We start from the raw sequence: 21,819 nt of genomic DNA, 5'->3' as shown, positions 1-21,819 counted from the left end.
ATGATAACAGTGAATGTTAAAAACCAAATATTATATATGTGATAATATATATGTGTATATATGTGCTAATAAAATTGCAACAATAATGGCAAAATTGTTGCGTTATAATTTATCAAAAATTGTATTTCATTGCTATAAAGCAAAAAGAGATAAAGAAAATGGTTAAACAAAGCAGAAAAAATTTGTCCTCCAGATGTTAGGTGGGAGGCAGGATAGGAAGGGTAGTGGTCTAAGAACAAGTGTCTAGAAATAGGTTTTCGACCTTGATCTGGGCCAAATTGGGATGATTCCAAAGCGTTGGTCACTGGAATGAGGCCTCTTGTGGGAATATATATTTATTATATAACTCTAAGCTCAGTGTGCCTGTGCTACCTGCGAACACTGAGGAAGACCCAGAGCCTTCATCAGAAACAAGACCTTCGAAAGGAGGAGAGACCCCCAACTACTGGTGACGCATGCACAACACAACATAGTGACAACGATTTTAGGAATAGAAAGTCGGAGGAGCTTTTTGGAAGATTTTGTATTAATATGCACTAATAAACAGTATATAAGTGAGATTTTTAGCTTGACTGATTTGGGACGGTGTGAGAGGAATGGCCTTACCCGTACCCCTGTGTTGGAGGCCTTGCAGCTGCTGGAGGCCTTGCAGCTGCTCTGAATCTTGCTCCGATTTACCGTAAAGTGCCTTGATTTAAACCAGCAAGGTCAGAGCATCCTTGGACTGATAAAGCAGGAAAGAATAAGACCATAAATTTCGCTCAGGGTTAAAGAAGAAGGCATCTGGAGGAAACAGGACCTTGGTGTATTGCCATAGCATGAAACTTCAAAGAATATCTTGCTTAATTGTTAAAATAAAAATAGCTTATCATAGATTAACCAATTGTATGTTAGAATGCATATAAACTTTTTTCATGTAACCAATAGAATCCATTGTAACAAGAATGCTACTGATCGAATAAGAGTATAAAAAGACAAGCTTTGTGATTGAATAAAGCGCACTCTTTTGACTGACTTCGGAGTTCTGTTTTGGGGTTCGTGACATCTTGGTGACCCCGACGTGATCCGGAGAGACCCCGGGGAGACGCGATCCGGGTTGAAAAGAGTCGGGAAGGACCTAATCATCTTGCTGCGATTGCGACCGGGCGTTCGAGAGAGACGCGTGTGGCCACTGATCGACTGGTGAGTCGGAGCCCTGTGAGGCTGCAGCCGACAACTGGTATTAGCAAGATGGGTAATAATATATATCCGCTTTGGAAAAGGTTACTGTGGACTCAATTCTCGCTATAGCGAAGAAAAAAGGGGAGAATTTTAATCAGTCCCAACTCGTAGATCTGCTCTACTGGGCAAAGCGGAGAGGGTTCATAAAGGACACTATAGACATTTTTAATGAGACAACTTGGCAGGCAGTAGGAGCAGACTTGTGGGAAGCTATTCAAGTGGGGAATAAGGAAGCAAAAATGCTAGCTTCTGTATACAAACAGATGCGCACCCTGATTGAACAAATGGGGGCAGAGGCAGAGGTTAATCTAGCAGCACAAACTTTGGTTACAGCAGCTGTGGAGAAGCTTTCCCTCACAACAGAGTCTCATCCCTCCACCTCTGAACCACAGCCGCTGTCCTCTGACCCTGGTGCATCTGGGTTATCCTCTTTTGAGGTGATTGCTAGCTCTCCCCCTGACTATATAGCTGCTCCTGCCCAAAAAGGACCATATGATTATTTAATTCCTCCATGGAACCCCTCCGAGTCCAAGAGTGTTCCATCAGCTCCAGCTGCTGTACACAACGATAACAGCAGTACAAACCCGTTTCTACCAAAAAGGGCAATTGACCCTGCCGCAGTACCTCTTCCCTGTGATACGGAAATAGACTCAGAAGATAAGGGAGATTTAAGTCATCAATTAGAAGAACAAAAAACTGTAATGCTTAATCTATTAGGGGAAATGAAGCGACTAGACAAAGGATCATCTTCTAAGAATGTAAAAAGGGCATATAAAAAAGCACACGATGCTATAATAGAAGGACTAAAAACTCTGGAAGAAAACTCTTGTCCTCTGTCTTCCCTATCTACCCTAGAAAAAATGGACAGGAGGCAAAAGACTTTACAGCTTATCTATGACAATGGGTTTGATTTAGAGACGGCTCAAAGTTATTTAAGAGCAAAGGGATTGCCTGTCTTATCTCCGGAGGAGGCAGGACGCTGGATTCGTGGATCCGATCCTACCCCGTCGACTTCTGAAGGGTAATAGACAGTTTTACTAAATGGTGGAGGGATAAAGACAATTCAGGGGGGAGGGGACCGGATCGGAATGATCCACCGCAAAATGCTAATTTTGATATGGCTAAAAGGTGGAAAGGTCTTGTAACAAATGCAGAATTAACCGGGGATTTTCAATTTGTAGCAGTACCAGCGTTAGCTGCGCCTGTAGTTCGTAATGCTAATGGAAATCTGTATCAGCCATTGGATTGGAACCTTATTGCCAAAGTTTAAAAGGCAGTCATGGATTATGGGGTGGATAATAATCTGGTTAGGAAACAAGTCGAGGCTGTACTTAAATACCAAGAATTGATTCCAGCTGATATTAAAATGATATTCGAATTAATGTTGGGGCCAACTAGCTACATGCTGTTCCTTAACAAATGGCAGGAGCGTCTCTCAGGAATGCAGGTAGATAACATGAATCTGCCGCAGGGGGATCCATTGCGATTTGCTAGCCTGGACATGCTCATGGGTCAAGGGGAATACATTGATCCACAGCGCCAGGCTGCAATGCATTCCAGAGTTTTGGCTCAAAGCAAGGCTGCTGCTTTAGAGGCTTTTGCTGTGTTACCCCAAGTAGGTAAGCCGAGACAGCCTTATTTACACATTGTTCAAGGTGAGGATGAGCCTTTCTTGAAATTTGTGGATAGAATTAAAGAGGGAGTGGAATTGGCCCCTGATATTCCTCTTGCATTAAAAGATACCATGGTAAGAGAAGTGGCTTTGCAAAATGCGAACAGTATCTGTAAAAAACTTTTGGCAACATTACCTTCAAACATGACTCTTTTACAAATGATTGAATTATGCTCCAGAGCTCCCCTGGAAATAGAAAAGGAAAAGGCTCGCATACATGCATCAGCATTAGCAGCAGCCTTAACAAAAAATGGAGGTAACAAAAGTAGTGGCAATAAGGTCCCAATGGATTCTTGTTACAATTGTGGTCATCGTGGTCATACACGAAAATATTGTCCATTGAGGTTGCAGAAACAGAATATTTCTGTTCCTGCAGCGTCTTCAGCTTTTGCAGGGGTATGTCGCCGGTGTGATAAATTTGGTCATAAAGCACACGAATGTCGCTCTAAATCAAGAAGGATGGAACACCTCTGCCGGGAAACGAGAGGAGCTATAACTCATCCCATGAACCTCCCGCCTCAGGAGCCGACAGCTCTATCTGCTCCTGCGGAAGCCTGTCAAGGATGCAAGCAGCGACGAGTGGAAGTGGTCGCTGGTCGACCTGGTAACTGCGGAATCGGTAACTGTTAAGGATGAAAATGTTGTTTTAATTGATACTACAACAAAAGGCCCATTGGGAAATGGTTTTGCAGCTTTATTAATTGGCCTTTCTTCTGCTTCTAAACAAGGTCTTTTTGTACTTCCAGGTGTTATTGATGCTGATTACAAAGGAATTGTCAAAATTATGTTAAAAGTATTTCCCCCACCTGCTTTCAAACCAAAGGGTAGTTCCATTGCTCAACTTGTACCTTTTTACCCGCAGGTTCCAGCAAAAAGCAGTAGAGAAAGGTTGGGTGGATTTGGAAGCACTGGTCCTCTCATGGCATTTTCTGAAATGTTGTCAGCTAAAAGACCTACACGACAGGTGGTATTATGTATGAAAGAAAATGGTGAGAGTGCGAGTGAAATTCAATTGCAGGCGGAAATGATGATGGACACAGGTGCAGATGTTACTATTGTGCATCTTTCAGCTTGGCCAGAGTCCTGGCCTCTAGTCAAATTAACTGAAACACTATTGGGTGTTGCGGGAGTTACATCTACTTGGCAGAGTAAAAATTCTATTGTCATTCTAGACCAGGAAGGTAACAAAGCAGTTACTCGTCCATATGTGTTAGATACTCCTTTGTGGTTGCTAGGCTGTGATGTTCTTAGCCAATGGAAAATGGTCCTTACTGTACAGCCTTTTTAGGAGCGGCCACTGAGAAAATAGGTGCTCACTCTTGTATTAAATTATCCTGGAAATCTGATGACCCTGTATGGGTAGCTCAGTGGCCATTGCCAAATCAAAAGCTAGAGCACCTTCAAGAATTAGTACAGGAACAGATGGAACAAGGACATATTCGGCCTTCTCACAGCCCTTGGAATACACCTGTGTTTGTGATTCAAAAGAAGTCAGGAAAATGGAGATTTTTGCATGATTTGAGAGCAGTAAATGACCAAATGCAAGCACTCGGAGCTTTACAACCTGGCCTTCCCTCTCCTAGTGCCATCCCAAAAAATTATCATTTGTTTATAGTAGATATAAAGGATTGTTTTTTCAGCATACCATTACATCCAGATGATACCTGTAGGTTTGCCTTTTCAGTACCTTCTGTAAATAATAGTCATCCTGCAAAACGATATGAGTGGGTTGTCCTTCCACAAGGAATGAAGAATAGTCCTACTATTTGTCAGTGGTATGTTGCATTAGCATTAGAAAAATGGAGACGAGAAAACCCGGAATTAATTACCTATCACTATATGGATGATATCCTTGTAGCTAGCAAGGAACCATTGATGGAAGCCAAAAAACAGGAAATGTTAAGTCAACTAAAATTATGGGGTTTGCACATAGCCCCAGAAAAGGTCCAAACTTCAGAGCCTTGATCTTATTTGGGCTTTTCAATCACTCTAACTCGATTTTCTCCCAAAAAATTAGAACTACACAATAAAATGGAAACTGTCAATGATGTTCAGAAATTGTTAGGTGATATTCAGAGTGTAAGATCATGGACAGGGATAACAAATTCGGATATTGCACCCATTCGTATTTGCTGGAAGGAACCACTGACATAACTCAGACCATTACTTGGTCAGACGAAGCAGAAAAGGCAATGGGAAAAATCCTGCAAAAGATACAAAATTCATTTGCTTACAGGTATGATGCACAATTAGAACTTAATGTATATGTTCTGAACTTGAGCAATGAATTCGTTGCAATAATTGGCCAGTACAATGTACTGAGCAAAAATTTTTATGTTTTGGAATGGATTTTTACTGCTTGTGTACCCAATTCGACACTTATAAATAGAATTGATTTACTTGGCACACTATTGCTCAAATCTCGAAGGCGAGTACGCCTGGTCTGTGGGAAAGAACCTGACTGTATATATCTTAATGTTTCAGTTTTATCTCTTTGTGATGAATGGTTGCAGTGCTCTAATGTTTTTGCTACAGCTACACTTGGTATTCGGATTGATAATCATTACCCTCCATTTTCATTGTTTTTTGTTTCCCTTCCCTTTTATTTTAGAGATATAAGTGTATCCAAACCAATCGCAAATGCTTTAACTGTTTTTTCTGATGCTAGTGGGCGTACAGGTAAATATGGGTATACATATTGCAATAAAGGGCAATGGGTTACTCAGGTGCAGGTTCAACAAAATTGTTCAGTTCAATTGTTAGAACTTAAAGCTGTTGTATTAATCTTTCAAGATTTCTCTGACATACCACTTAACATTGTTTGTGATTCTCTGTACGTGGCATCTATCCTTGAGCGTATTCAAGACTCCCTGTTTGGAAAAATATCTAATGAAAAAATTGCAGATGAGTAAGAAAATTGGCTAATCTTCTTTCATGCAGAACAGAGTTGTTTTATTCAACCCATATTCGAAGACATTCAGGCCTTCCTGGATTCTTAGCTCAGGGGAATCAAATTATTGATGAAGCTGTTTCAGCTGCTGTGATAGGATTGACGCCTTTCGAACTTGCCCAGGCGTCTCATGCCTTTTTTCATCAACCTGCAGTGTCACTGCAAAAGGAATTTGGGTTACCTAGACTTGAAGCTAGAAATGTCATTGCTTCCTGCCCAGATTGTGCGCGATTACCTCCTCTGCAATCATTTGGAGTGAACCCTCGAGGTTTGGAACCACGTAAAATTTTTCAAACTGATGTCACAATTGTACCTTCCTTTGGATGATTGAAATTTGTGCATGTAACAATTGACACATTTAGTAAAATGGTGTGGGCTACTCCCTTGTCTTCCTCCAACTCTAGAGCTACTTGTAGGCACTGGATGGAAAGCTTTGCCGTCCTAGGTGTTCCCTCTCAAATCAAAACAGATAATGGTCCAAATTATGTCAGCAATTACACAAAACGTTTTTTACAACAGTGGGGAATAGGTCATTTGACTGGTATCCCTTATAATAGTACAGGGCAAGGTATAGTAGAAAGAAAACATCAGGATTTGAAACGTATGTTTCATCTTTTACTTAAAGAAGGGGGGATTAGCCTTACACCTCAGGAAATTGTTGTGAAAACACTGTATGTTCATAATTGGAAAATGTGGATGTCTCGACCGGACGGCGAACAGTCGTTAACACCAATTGTTAGTCATTTTGCCAGTTCCTTTTCTCAAAATACAAAGGTGCCTGTATCTATTTGGGAACCCTCAGAGAAGGTGTGGAAAGGGCCACATACATTACTCACATGGGGGCGGGGTTACGCTTGTGTTTTGACAGGAGACACACCTCGTTGGCTCCCAGCGAAGTGGGTAAAACCGTGGTTAACCCAAACTGGAGGCGCATCTGCAGGACAACGATCTTATCCAGTGGAGCCTGGGACCTTGGGAGATTCCGGAAGAATTTCTCCGGAGATCACCGAGGCGATTGATCAGATGGGAAAAGAGGGTTCGGTGGATTAGAGAACTCTTGATAAAAGAGTCAGGTTGCTCTGAAAGTAGCCTTGCTAAAATACCATCATAAATGATGATCTGTTGTTACCATTGTAGAAAGGTATTTGTTACAGAGAATAGCTGAATACAGGAAAAGGGATTGTGGATGTTGCACATGGTTAGAGGGTAGTTTTGAATGTGGGAATTGTGGTAGGATTTATAATTCTCCTGTTTTACAAGTTGCTCTTTCAGGTTGTAGGAGATGTCTTAATGAAACTCAGCGTGTATTTTTTGATCCACCTGATCCTATAGATGCTTTAAACACTTGGTTGCATACAAATATTAACAGTCAGGAAGCAAGCCAGTTGTTTGAAAGTGTAGAAGAACAAGAAGTAGCTTTGTATATTTGGTATCTATCTACACCTCTCAAATACTTTTTGTGCATAGTTAAGACAAAGGTTAAAACAGCCCAATATGCTGTTACCTGCTCAAATCATAGGCAATCAGTGCAAAATTTTGACGGTGTCCTTCACCCATTCAATGAATTGTCAATTAGTAATAACACTCCGGCTAATGAGCCTCAAAATCGTTCTCGGCAGCGACGGCGTCGCTTTCGCTGCTCCCGCTGCTCTAACATTTCCTCAAACTAATTTCTGGTTAGCTTGGGCAAATAAGACAGGGAGGACAGACTTTTGCCTACAGTTGAAAGCTGCCACTGATCCTTTTAAAACCTGTTTGATTGGAGTTCCCATTCAATTGGATAAGCAAGCATTGAACCGTTCAAGGACTAATGGCAGTCATTGTATCGCCACCTATATCAAAGCAATCAATAAAACCTTACCGTGGGACCCTCAGGAATTTAACTTACTGGATAGCAGACCGGCTAATGGCTCAGGTTGTGTGTATTTTGGCCAAATTTCCTGGGATACATCTGATCAAAAAAGACAAATGTGGCTGACTCCGCATAGAAATTTCAATAGCACTGAGCATTGTGGGTCCTCACCTTATGGATGGGGCACAGGGCACATTCATTTAAATATATCCAAGCCGCTTCAGCTCCCATCAGACATGTTTTTAATTTGTGGAGATAGGGCCTGGCAAGGAATACCTCAGTATGCGATAGGAGGCCCGTGCTATTTAGGACAATTAGCTCTGATCACACCTCCACGAGAATTTTTTCAGTCTTTGAGAAAAAATAGGTCGAAACGAGAGATATCCCAATTAAGCTCTGAATGTCATGATAAAGTTGAATTGTGGGGACGTACTGCTCGTATTTTTGCTTCTTTATTTCCTTTTGTAGGTTCTGCGGAGGCCTTAACACAATTGCAACACTTAGCCTGTAGGACGGTTAAACAAGCAAATGTTACAACTGCAATAATATCTCAATTGGCACTGGACATGAGTAGTTTGAGAAAGGCTGTCTTGCAGAATAGAGCAGCCATAGAATATTTGTTACTGACTCAGAGCAAAGGTTGTGAAGAATTTGAAGGAATGTGTTGTTTAATCTGACTGATCATTCCGCTTCCATACATGAACAATTGCAGTGGCTGAGGGATCATGCTAAGAAAATCACTGTGAATCATAGTCCGCTTGATGAATGGCTCATGTCATTTGGCATCTCTGCTTGGGTGAAGGATATTTTAAAAGGAGCTTTTATTATTGTATTAATCATTATTATTGTTGTTATTATGGGACCTTGTATTATTCAATGCTTTTCTTTCCAGATTAGCAAAATAGCTGACGCAGTGTTTGAAAAGAGGGGGAGATGTTGGAGGCCTTGCAGCTGCTGGAGGCCTTGCAGCTGCTCTGAATCTTGCTCCGATTTACCGTAAAGTGCCTTGATTTAAACCAGCAAGGTCAGAGCATCCTTGGACTGATAAAGCAGGAAAGAATAAGACCATAAATTTCGCTCAGGGTTAAAGAAGAAGACATCTGGAGGAAACAGGACCTTGGTGGATTGCCATAGCATGAAACTTCAAAGAATATCTTGCTTAATTGTTAAAGTAAAAATAGCTTATCATAGGTTAACCAATTGTATGTTAGAATGCATATAAACTTTTTTCATGTAACCAATAGAATCCATTGTAATACTGATCGAATAAGAGTATAAAAAAGACAAGCTTTGTGATTGAATAAAGCACACTCTTTTGACTGACTTCGGAGTTCTGTTTTGGGGTTCGTGACACCCCCGGTCGGGGTATCCCCCGGTCGGTTTTGTTTATGCTTTATTCAACCGAACCATTGGACCTCTATTATACTTAAATTGCTGCTAAATTTTGTATTTACTCATATTTATATAACTCATATATTTTGATTGTATTCATTTATATACAATTGCTATTTTTAATAAATTACTGCTAAATGTAACTTTGTTGTTTGATTAATTGGACAAAATCAAGCACATCCAATACCCATTTATAACACAAAATAAAATAACCCCTGAATGTATGCATACTGTCTTGGGTTTCAATATAGGATGTGGCCAGAAATGTGTATTCTATCACCATCTGTTGAAGCTGGGTGGGGTAGTGACCCTTATCTCCGTGGCACATATTACCTGCTAATGGGGCATCTTTAAGACTAGGTGGGGCTATCATCTTTATCTTTTCCACAACACTTCCCTCCCTCCAGGAAGAGATCATCTGCTGCTGAGCCATTAAGTCCCGCTGTATGACTGATAAAATTACATCATCCCATTGGGAGATGCTCCAGTCAGGGGGAGGAGTCAAGCCTTTCCTACCTAGAAAGAAACAGATTTTGGACAGCAAGTTACCATCTTTCCACTGGATTCCAGAGGAAAATTGGACCTTTTCCACATCATTCCTGGAACATTCATAGGAAAACTGCACCCTTCTACAGGACCACTGCTTCGCCTGAACCACATCTGCCACTGCAGGAGGACTGTAGCCACCATTTAATAGTACTGCTACAAACACCCTGACTGACAGGGTGCCTGGTTGTATTCTTACTCTGTCAGGGTTGGGACTGTTCTTTGTAATACTGTATTTCTATTTTAGTTTTCCTAGTAAAGAATTGTTATTCCTAATTCCCAGATCTTTGCCTGAGAGTCCCTTAATTTCAAAATTATAATAATAATAATTTGGAGGAAGAGGGTTTAGACTCTCCGTTTCAAAGAGAAGCTTCTGCCTTTATTGGCAGACACCTGTCCCTCAAACAAGGACACATACCCATCTGCACATATAATCATCTAAATTCTTCTTCTCCAAAGTAAGCAATTTAGATGATTAAAACAAGTTTTCCGTTACCCACATCTTTGCTGCTTGCACAGCACCCTGATTATAATTAGACCCTTATGCAAATGGTCTTGGGAAGAGAAGGGTCTTGGAAATAGGAGGAAGTTCCTTGAGAAAATATCTGGAGATAAAGAGATTTTGTGTCCAGATTCTTGGACATCACAGATATTTGCACTGCTAGCAGAGCTTACAAACCTCCTCTGTCATGTGGATCCATTTGTTTATGCCTGTGCCTGCATCTGTCACAGACACACACCTCTCATTCATTGAAAAAGGGTGCAGAGATTCCCCTGTCAACCCTGCCCCATATTTGCTCACCTTCTTAAAGGCAAACAAACCAACCCAATGCAGACTCAAGGAGGAATGAATATTGGTAGGGACCACTGAAAGCCTCTGCTCAGCCCCCTGCTCAAAGTAGGGCTACCTCAAAATGGCACAGGACCTTTTCCGATGAAGTCTTGAGGGTCTCCAGAGATGGATTTTCTGCAGCCTCAGTTGCAACAGCCTGGCTCAGGGCTTATCCACCCTCTTTGGGAAACTTTTTTCCACAATTCCCAGACAACTGTGCCTTGCTCCAACTTATTGGCTCCTGCCCTTTTCCTCTATGCACCTCTGAGAAGAGTCTGTCCTCCCTGTGGCTTCTGGCAGGTATTTGAAGGGAAAAAATTAAATTCCCCTTGCCTGCTCTTTCCTATGCTGCACCGTACTCTGGATTTTCCTAGGTTGTCAAGAGTGGTCTTGCTCCAGGAGGTCCCAGATCTGGACACACAGGGTTCAGATTAAGCCTCATGAGGTCCACCATCCTTTCCCTGTGTTTTGCAGCCACACTTGTGCTCAGAAAGTGGTTGGCCTCCAGCACAGCAAGGATCTACTCCTGACTCTGTTCTCCCTCTCACCTCCTGGGCCCCAGCCCCAACCCTGCAGGGCTGCCCCTGCCCTGCAGCCCCAGCCTGTGCCTTGAGCATCCTGGGCTTTCTGGCAGGTGATCCCTGCAGCCAACAGGGCCTTCTGAGTGTCAGGGAGGGACCAGTGCCTGGATTCCCTCTGCAGGGCTAGAGCTGTCCTGCAGCCACCAGTTCACTCTAAAGTCGGTGTCACCTGAGAAGTTCCTCAGGGTAGGTCCTTTTGTCCTGGTGATAGGGTTGCTGCAGCAGATGTGAAGCAACAGCAGCCCCAGAAGTGACTCATGCCAGGAATGGCACTTCTATTGGCCAGTCAGTAGGACTTTGAATTGTTGTCCAATAGCCTTTGAGCCCAATGGTCCAGACAGCTTTTCAGACACCTTGGGCTCTTCCTCAGCTCTCATTAGCAAAGATGATGGCTGTCATCATAACAGTTCCTGGCAGTGTTTCCTCTACTATTTTTAGTGAGTACCACCTTTTTCTTTGTAGTGTTTAGATTTAGTTTTGTGTTCACAGGCATGTTTACAGGGATTGGGAAGGGTTTTCTAATACACTGGATCCTATTTAGACCAGAATCCTGATTATGGGTTCACCTTGTGAATAAATGATTACGATCAATAGTTGTCCTTTACTTTGCATTTCCAGTGGTAGATGAAAGAAAATAATAATGTAACTCAACACAATTGTAAAATTTGGAGAGATGACTTAACAGACAATAAATGAAAATTATACCTCTATTTGACTCATGCTAGCACCCCAATTTCTTTTTATTACACAGAGCTGTTTATGAGAGCCACTCAGACTTACTATTTCTTAGTCATAGTCAAGTAGCAGTTTTTAGCATTTTGCTAGTTTATGTTCTGTAGTTTTAAAAAACTATGCATCCTTTTGACATGGCCAAATACAGCTATTACTTGTCTAAAAGTAAACAGGATCACTTTACTGTTATAGTAGCTTGAGGTTAACCCCTGATGTAGGAATGAGGTATAATGAATAAAGAATAATACCTTGTGTGGCAATCCTTAAAATCAGAGGGTTTTGGGAAAGCTGCAAAAAAGCAGGCCTCAGAGACAGCAATCTGCAATTAGAGTTAAGCCGAAAGCATAAGGCATGTCAGCAGAAAAGTTACATGAAATGTAGAAAATAAGGACAAATAGAACAATGGTATATTAACACTTGGCTAGAATAACTCTCTGAGCTGCAAAAAAGTATATCTAGCAAGATATTAGGAATGTCTAAGCTTAATAATGGAGCTCTGTACATTGTATTTTAAGGCTTACAAGCAGGTATTGTATTCGAAATAAGCAAGCATTGTTGCAACCAGAAGGTACATGCACTTATAGTGGTTGGATAGAACTACTGTCAATATGCATTTGCTTTTTGTGATTGGTCAAAAAAATTTCAAAGTACGTTGTAACATCACGTTCTCTGGCTGCTGCTGAGGAAGTAAGCTAGTGACATCTTCCCACTGTCCCAACCATGTAATGAGACTGATGCTTGGAAGGAAAAAACAATAATAAAGCAGCTCAAGACGCATTCCACAGTAGTCATGCTTCTGTGCTTAAACCCCTGGCAGGCATTACCTTGCACTGATATAATACCTTGCACTGTGTCCCTGACCGCAGGTCCAATCATGAATTGGAGCATGTTTCTAAGTAGAAGTTCCTTTTTTGAGAACCTATTTGAGCAGGATCCAGTTGTTTCTGAGGAGTAGCTGCCACTCTTTACTTTGAATAATGCCTTACTCCATTCTGACCCTACATGGGTCCTTTTCCTATACAGATTCTGGGATGTGCCTCAGTAGTCCTCTTGGTATTTTGCAGTTTGAGAGGCTTTGAGTGTTATATTTGCTCAGTGACAGTTCCCAGTACACTCCATTTGTTCTGGGTTGGTGTTCCTAAACTTGGACACCATTGGGCATATACATAACTTTGTATAAAGTATTTCAGCTCAGGAAAATTGTTTCATCTCTACAGCTGTTGCAGACTTGTTGCTTTTTGTTTGTTCGTGGGTTTTGTTTGGGGTTTGGTTTTTTGTTTTGTTTCTTTGGGGTATTTTTTGGGGTTTTTATTACTATTGTTGGTTGTTTAACCTGTTTTAGCAATACCATCTGTAGGGAGAGTCTTGCATGATGGCTAATTATTCATTTGCTAATAATATTTTAATTTTCTTTCATCTGTTAATTCCCTCCTGGTTAAAATTTCAAAGCCTCATCTACTAGGATCTTCTAGAAATCCCACAATGTCTTAATTACAATTTATCTTCAAATCCCTACAAAACAGCTGTAATCAAACTTCTATTGAATGTGATGGTGTTTTGGAGCTTTTTTTGAGTTAAGGAAGTTGTATGGATAATTATGCCTAGATCTACTTATAATTTGAAAAATTGGCTTCAAAATCAATGTGAAATTTACCCTCACAGTTCACTGCAGAGACAAAATAACTTACTGTACCTTCAGTAGGATATAATTTAAGGTTTTTTGAGATGAATGTAACAATTTCACTTGCACTCTTTTTAGAGTCACCAAGAATGTAGTTTATTTCTGTTAGATGTGGTGTTTCATTTGGTATGCAATCTTTCATGCTGGTGTGACTTTGCTATCATTTTGGTATTCTCTCTCTATTTTTTCCTTATTTGCATCTTTATTAAATAACATATGAATTTACTTAACTGTGTTCCATGAATTCCCGTAGTTGCATATCATGCATGGTCATCACTTGTAGACAGAGCCTTTCTCTAGGGAACTCTAAAGATCCTTTCAAATAAACCCAACCAAAACTGGGGTTTTTTTCATGTGCTAGGTTAGTTTAAGTTGATGTTGTCATACTCACACGCATTCCTGTTGTGAAAGTCATTCTTGGTTCCAGTTTCTTGCTGTAAATGGACTTCATTTTCTGCAAACAATTACTGTCTTATCATTCTTTTACAGATCTGTAGAATCAAGAGAAAAGCATCTCTTCCAGGAGCTTAGGGATTAATACAGGCAATTATATCAGAAAATGCTCTTTATTAAAGAGTAATGTGGCTAACTCCAGGAGAATCAGAAAAAAACATCTTTCCTTCATAGAAAACGCTGTTTTCATTTAAATCTGATTTGGTTTTATCATTTTTTGTTTCTATTCTTAAATAAACCTTTCTGGAAATAAACCACAAGAAAGCTTCCTTCAAGCAAGGTTTTGTGACTACTTTTGTCGCATTTTAAAAAAAAGTTTATATAGGCTTTTATACCTTACTCATCACCATAGTTTCTCTGAATGCTTTCCAGAGGATGCCAAGTGATTTGCATAATATCTGTCATATGTAGTTTGTTATTTTTCTGATTGTCTTCCAAGAAGAAAAAATCCAAGTGCATCGTTGTGTTTACTTTTGAAGGATGTTAGGGGTAGGAGATAGTTTGTCTAGTTTGGGAAATGCAGGCACAGAGAGCTCTCAGGGACTTGCACATACAGGCTTAGAGGTAGAGATAGGTGCAATGTTTGAGATAAGACCTTGGAGAAGGCTTGGAGAATTAGAGCATAAAAGTGAAACAGACATAAAACAAGAATATAAATTTGTAGTTATCACGGTGTGACTTGGGTTTGCCAATTTTAATATATTTAGTTTCCTTTAGAGATAAGATTTAGGAGCAGAGACAAGGCACGCTTAAAACTTAAAAGGGTATAAGAAGAAATTTATTAATAACACAAAAACAATTCAGAATAAGATTCCTAGATTATTCCCTCCTCCCCCTTCCTTCAGTCTACAGTTCTTAACAACAACATACAGAAACCACTTCAGTCACTTTTTCACTTAAATAATCATTTCAGTTCATTCTAGAGAGAAAAGTTCCTCTTTTGGTTTAGGCTTAGGAGGTGTCTCACTCTCACAATCTACATCCGCCCAGGAAATACTGCAGATTATGACTTCCTCTCATTTTCACAGTCCTTCCAGAGCTGTGCTATGGGTTATGTTACACACTTGGGATACCACTTTTAAAGGCAAGCTGCTGAAAAACAAAAATTCTCTTCATCTCCTTTTCTATTAAATGTCTCTGTCCATATTTCCAGTCCTAAAACAGAGAGCCCCCATTTCCTCAAAGCAAAAATGTCTTCTTTTCAAGCACTTAACCTCCCCAAGTATATTTCACAGTTTAAAGGAATTTTAGTGTAGTCACCATCCCCTTATAGCCCACAAAAAAGATTTTCAGCTACTTAACAGTGGCATCTTTTCAATCTCTTCTCATCTGGAAAACTTAGCTTTCATTTCACTGACTTCAGCAGACTACTGCTTCATTCCTCTTATTTCGGGGAGCTCTGGAGATCTAGAGTCTCATCCAGGCATTAAAAGGGTTAAAGTTGCATCCAGGACGTGAAGAAGCTAGACCAGGCTGTTGCTGGAAAAACTCTGAGCCACATGGATCATCTGGGGCTTCTCTTCTCAGAATAGGGGCGGGGGGGGGTGAAGGGAGAGCCTTTGGTGGCTCGCCCATCAGCCCGTTCAGCCGTGCCACATGGAAAGGGGAGCCGAGCCGAACCGAGTCGAGCTGAGCCGAGCCAAGCTGAGCTGAGCTAACCCGAGCCGAGAAGAGCTCGGGAGCCGAGCCGTGGCCAGGCCAGGGGCTCCCTGAAGAGCCGAGCCGGGCCGGGCCGGGGTGCCAGGCCGAGCCCCACAGAGCCGGGGTTTGTCTCCCCACTGGAAGACAAAAGAGAACTAGTTCACTATCCATGTGATATGTGAAAGCTAAATAACTTTTTAATTGGTTTCCCGAGCTGTCCACTACTAAATCAGCTCTCTGATTGGTCCCTGCAGACCAATCTGAGGGGAAGCCCTCAGAGAGGCGACAGCCCTCCTGTTCCCCGGCCTCGTGCTGCTTCCCTCAGGCGGCTCCACCCCTCCCCCCTTCCATGTGAAACCAGCCCAGTAGTTTAAGTAGGAATATGTTTTAAGCAAACAGAAATATAAGATAGTAAAATATATTAACGTTTAGCAATATAATCTTTTATAAAGTTAGTGAGAAGTTTAAGATATATCAATGTAAGTTTGTGAAGTGTTATACGATTAGTTGAAAAATGACGCATTGCAGCAAAGCCATGAAAAGCAAAGCAATCAATAGTGTAAAAAGATACTAGTAAACTTTGTAGAAGTATTTGATTGGCTAAAAAACTAACATAACTAACATTAGCATTGTAACTAAGAATTAAGCAGCTTCTGATGTTATGACGTTGGATCTAACGCCTTTAATGTCTCACCCTTCTATGAGACTGATAATAATAAAGAAATAGACCATCTTTTACAACGTCTCTTAATTGCCCCATTTCTCATAATATTTATATCCCGATAGTCTAGCCTTTGATTGAAATTCCTGTTATCTTTCTGACTCTTCAGCAAATCTTACTGGGCAGTTGGTGGCTGCTACATTTTGGTGTTAATTCTGGGAACAGGCAAAAGGCAATAAAATTTTTATATTTATTCATGTTCCTTTAAGGAGCCTTAAATGACAGCTGCTTCTCTGTTAACAGAGGAACAGTAAAGGAAACAGTGAGATGACAGAAATCCAACTTTCTGATATGAAATAATTTACCTTAATATACTTACTGTTTATATGAACTCCTAGTTTCTACTAACGTCATATTGTACAACTGATGCAAGACTTGACTTGTTTCCATTGTATGTGGAGGGTATATAGTCACAGGAGAGGAGAGCCATGGTTCAGGTGAGCCGCTGGCAGGAAAAATCCCACATGCAGACATGTTTAATTTGCATTGCTCACATTTTATGGTAGAAAGACAATTTAACTTACCAGTATCAAACCCATGCATTCTAAATGGTTTCTTGCCATTTTAAGATTAAGCCATTGTTTTCAGTAATGGTCTGTCTAAATGCAGGGAGCAGTGTCTTTTAGCATGATTAATATTCAACTATACATGTTCTGGCATGACAATGGCATTTCTTGTTGATAGTAATCTCTCTCTTCCTTCCCACAAAAAACTGTCACAAGTATCATGGATTCCACCTTTCAGAAAAGTAGGAACAAAAGTGAGACCCAGACAGAGCAAAGGTTTCTTATTCTCTTTTTAGATTTTTTTTTGGTTTTTATGTACATGCTAACTTTAAAACCTGTTAATATTCTTACACAGATCTTGAATCATTTTCTCTTTCTCTGTTATACTTTCTTTGCTTTAAGTCTCTGGTATTCGTTACACTATGGTTTGGTGCATAGCCAGGCTTTGGAGTCCAAGAAGGCCATTTTACACAATATTAAACTAAGAATTAATCTGGTTTTTGTAAAACAACGTGGATTTCTCAGCTTTTCATATTTTTTGTCCAAAATTAGCCTTGCAAATGGAGCATTGGGACTGTAATTGCTGAGATTTCTTCCTCCCCACCTAATCCAAAGGTTGAAGATGAATCCTTGCCTTTTCTGGAGGAGCTTGAGGCCTTGCAAGCCTAGTGATTCAAAGTGAAGCCTTCATAGACATTGTCAGTATTTTTTAAGCCCTGCTGTCTTGTGGGAATACAACTAGAAAGCAGAACTGCGAGCACTGCTCAGCTTGTCACAACCAACATGGATGTGTTAGCCATAGTAGGCCACAAGCCTTGGCAAGAGTAAGTGGGATTTTGAAGAAGGAATGGAAAAGATAAGAAAGTGCTTGGTACAGGGTGCTTACCCTGCAGTTTCATGGGGGTTTACGTGAAATACAGCAGGTACCTGGTAAGTTTAAACGAGGCATAGATTGAGCAATGTTATCTAATTACAAGTAAGCAATATAGCTTGGTAACGATAACATGATTGGTGCATTATTTTTAGCAATAGGTAAAAAAGTATATAAACTTTGCTTTGTGTATCAATAAATGGCTTCATGGCATATCATTATGACCCTGTCTCTTCTTTACCACCACCGTCAAATGGTGCCCCATGCGAGGACTCCAGCTACTGGACGGTGGAGTCCCTGTAGGACCTGACTCCACTCGGAAGAGCAGGAGGGAGGATCCACTTGGGAGAAGTGGGAGACGCTGGCCAGCGACAAGCTTTAAACCCCTCTGGAAAGAGGTGAGACACAGGGGCTGGTTCCCCTGAATTCTAATTTGCTACGGGGAAACATGGGACAGGAAATGTCCAGACAGGAAAGAGACATTTTTGGACTTATGCAAAAGCTGTTACAACAGCACGGCAAATCTTTGCCTTCAAATCAGTTAAAGATCCTATTGAAATATTATTGGGGAAATAAAAATCATGGCATGGACACCCCTTCCCCCTGTGCTGTCCTTAAGGGAACCCACATAGCACAGTTAATTCCTTTCTTACAGGATTCAGTGTCTGTTACAGGGGAACAACAAGAAAGGGTGGGAGAATTTGATCCTACAGGAGCCCCACAAATATTATCGGTACAGACAATTTCTGATAAGCGTCTCACTTGTAAATGCACCCTGTCACTACAGGGACAAAAAGTAACACTCACTGGTATCATAGATACCAGGGCAGATGTGACTGTCATTTCTCAAGATAAATGGCCTCCTAATTGGGCCCTCACTGAGATAGCCCAAGCTCTCACTGGAATCGAGGGGAGCAGTCAAAGCTATCAAAGCCAAAATCTAATTCAAATGACAGGACCAGAAGACTACATAGCTTCTGTTAAGCCATTTGTTTTGTCTGTAGCTATGGTATTATGGGGATGAGATATACGTTCTCAATGGGGTTTCAAAATTCAGTCTGATTTTTAGTGGGGGCCATTGTGGTGCATGACACCCTGAAACTAACATAGAAAACCACAACACCTGTCTGGGTGGATCAATGGCCCCTGCCACTGGTTAAATTGCATGCACTCACTGACCTTGTCCAAGAACTTCAAAAGGGACACATAGTCCCCTCCACCAGTCCTTGGAATTCTCCTGTGTTTGTAATTAAAAAACAAACTGGCAAGTGGTGTTTGCTCCAAGACCTCCGCAAAATTAATTCTGTAATGGAGGACATGGGGGCTTTACAGCCTGGCCTCCCATCTCCTACCATGATCCCTTGAAACTGGCATTTAACAGTCATTGATTTAAAAGATTGCTTTTTTGACATTCCTTTGCATCCTGGTGATGTTCCTAAATTTGCCTTTTCTGTACCTAGTACTAACATGCAAGCTCCCTTGCAGCGATACCACTGGGTTGTGCTTCCACAGGGAATGAGAAGCAGCCTCACTATTTGCCAGTGGTTTGTTGCAAAGGTCTTCAGTTCCATTAGTCAAAAAATGCCTGCTGCCTTGTTGTATCATTTTATGGATGACATCCTGATTGCAACAGAACATCAGGAGGTGATGGAGGAAACCTTAACCCTTATCATTGCTGCTGTAACTCAGGCAGAACTCAGCCCTGCCTCAGAAAAAATACAACAACTACATTCTTGGAAATACCTTGGTTGGCGCATTAGGACCCAGTCCATTTCTCCTCACCCTTTGCAAATTCACACAAACATTCAGACTCTGCATGATGCTCAAAAACTTTTGGGGACAGTTAATTGGGTTCATTCCTTATTAGGAATTTCAAACACAGACCTAAGCCCCTTGTTTAATCTGTTGAAAGGGGATCCAAATCTCCTGTCCCCTCGTCAGCTCACACCAGAAGCTTGCCAAGTTCTGCAAAAAGTAGCTGATGCTATTTCAAACAGGTAAGCTGCCTGATGGGCCCCTGAGCTACCTTTCTCTTTAATTATCCTAAATCCAGCTAAGCAACCTCATGCTTTGATTTTTCAATGGGATCCTGAGGCACCAGACCCACTGTTGATCATTGAGTGGATTTTTCTGTCATACCAAATGTCTAAAACTATTAGTACTCAACATGAAATGATGGCATTGCTTATTATCAAAGCTCAAAACAGACTACCACACTTTTAGGTGTGGATCTCTCTACCTGTTACTACTGTCTGTTTGCAGTGGCTACTGCAACAGTTTGATGTGTTTCAAATGGTTCTTGCTAATTTTTCCTGACAGCTTTCTTCTCATCCTCCGAAGCACAAGCTCATAGCAACAAGCTTTAATCTCCTAATGCAGCCCAAAAGGAGCGAAGTCCCATTGCAAGCCTTAACTGTCTTCACAGACAGGTCTGGCCACACCCACAAATCAGGGTTACTTAGTGGGATGGAAACCTCAATCAATGGAATTCAGATGTTACTACTGTTTCACGTTCTCCCCAGATTGCTGAACTGGCAGTTGTGGTACGGGCCTTTCAAAAATTTGCTACTCCTTTCAACTTAGTAACTGACTCTGCTTAGGTTGCAGGAATCATAGAGCGAGCTGAAGCTGCAGTACTCAAGGAAGAACCTAATGCAGAATTGTTTCAATGGTTACAACAGCTTGTTTTTCTTTTAGATACTAGACAACATCCATATTTTGTAATGCATGTTCGTTCTCACACAACGTTACCTGGTTTTATTACAGAAGGGAATCATCAAGCAGATTTACTTACTTTGCCAGTTCAAACAACTCAGCCTGTGTTACCAGATGTCTTTGCTCAGACAAAACTCAGTCATTCCTTTTTTCACCAAAATACTGCTGCACTTACATGCACCTTTGGTTTGACCACTCGCCAAGCCTCCAGTATTGTGGCTGTGTGCCCGGACCGTCAAAGACACTAATTTCCCTCTCTTGCAGGAGGTGTTAACCCTAGAGGCCTCCAAAGTCTTCAGATTTGGCAAACAGATGTTACTCATTTTCCTGAAATCAGCTGACTTAAATATATTCACTCTTCCATGGACACATTTTCAGGTGCCTTGTTTGCATCTTGCCACACTGGAGAATCTGCAAAGACATATGTCACTTTGCAAGTGCTTTTGCGGTCTTGGGAATTCCCTCTGAAATTAAAAGTGATAACGGTCCTGCATACATCTCTCAGAGAGTTGCAAGTTTTTTGCTCTTCTAAGACTTGTACAAGGAGAAACGATGAGCCTCTTCAGCATGGAGTATGGAGATAAAAAGGTATTTCCTTCCATCACCTGCCCTCCTCCCCATCCTTTGTTAGTCCCTCCAATGAGAGTACTTTTTTTCTAGAATCTCTGAGGGAGCAAAGAGTAGTAATTTAGAGGCAAATATAGGATCACACTCAACCTGCTTCACATCTTTGATTTTTACTTGCAGTGAATCTTTGCAGAAACAAGTACAAAGATATGGTATATGAATTGTTGATGGGGTCTCCATCATAGCCATAAGAATTGGAGGTTCTGGGGCAGATTCGGCCTGAACTCCCTTCTGGGTTGGGTGTTATTTTGGCATCCTTCATGACATTTTGAAGAAGGCACAGGGAATGCAAGCTACATGGGGATTTTCCAAACAGCTTCCAGCAGTTTTATTTGTGATAGGCGATAATCAGTGGCTGTTAAAAGTCTGAATGCAAAGAAAAATTCTGGCTGAGATTTGACATCACCTTTCTGAATGAGAGATAAACAGAGAAATATTAGCTTTGATCTTATAAAAATATGGAGGCTGGAGGCTGGCTTTTAACCAAAGGCACTCAAACTGTATAATTCCCCAAATATTGTATAGCAGACACTTGTCACTTTATAAAAGCAGTAAATAATCCTATTATGTGCTATAGTTAAATTTATAAAGGCTGAGTTACGGACCTAATTCAAACCGGTTTATTCAGAAAGGCACAAATTTTATTTTGAAAAGAGGTCTGCATAAACTGGAATCTGAATCAATAGAAACAGATACTGCATCTTGCAGTGGGAAAAGCTTCTGTTGAATCATGCTGCATCATATACTGAACATAACACATTAGATAAGGAGGTGTGTATTCAGTGGTCACAACTCAGTTTATGGCCCCACCAGGGGCTTCCTAGAG

At 41.0% G+C, this 21,819-nt stretch overlaps 1 long non-coding RNA gene across 1 annotated transcript; it reads left to right on the top strand.

The window, feature by feature from the left end:
- The first annotated feature begins 3,541 nt into the window (after nucleotides 1-3,541).
- LOC130252772 (uncharacterized) lies at nucleotides 3,542-4,676 on the top strand. The gene is made up of 2 exons (XR_008840430.1): nucleotides 3,542-3,686; nucleotides 3,756-4,676. It is a non-coding gene; the product is annotated as an uncharacterized LOC130252772 (long non-coding RNA).
- Nucleotides 4,677-21,819: the final 17,143 nt, after the last annotated feature.

This window comes from Oenanthe melanoleuca, chromosome 4 (genome assembly GCF_029582105.1).
Source record: "Oenanthe melanoleuca isolate GR-GAL-2019-014 chromosome 4, OMel1.0, whole genome shotgun sequence".
Lineage (NCBI taxonomy): Eukaryota > Metazoa > Chordata > Aves > Passeriformes > Muscicapidae > Oenanthe > Oenanthe melanoleuca.
The sequence above is the reverse complement of the archived record's forward strand: the minus strand, read 5'-3'. Positions and strand labels throughout refer to the sequence as shown.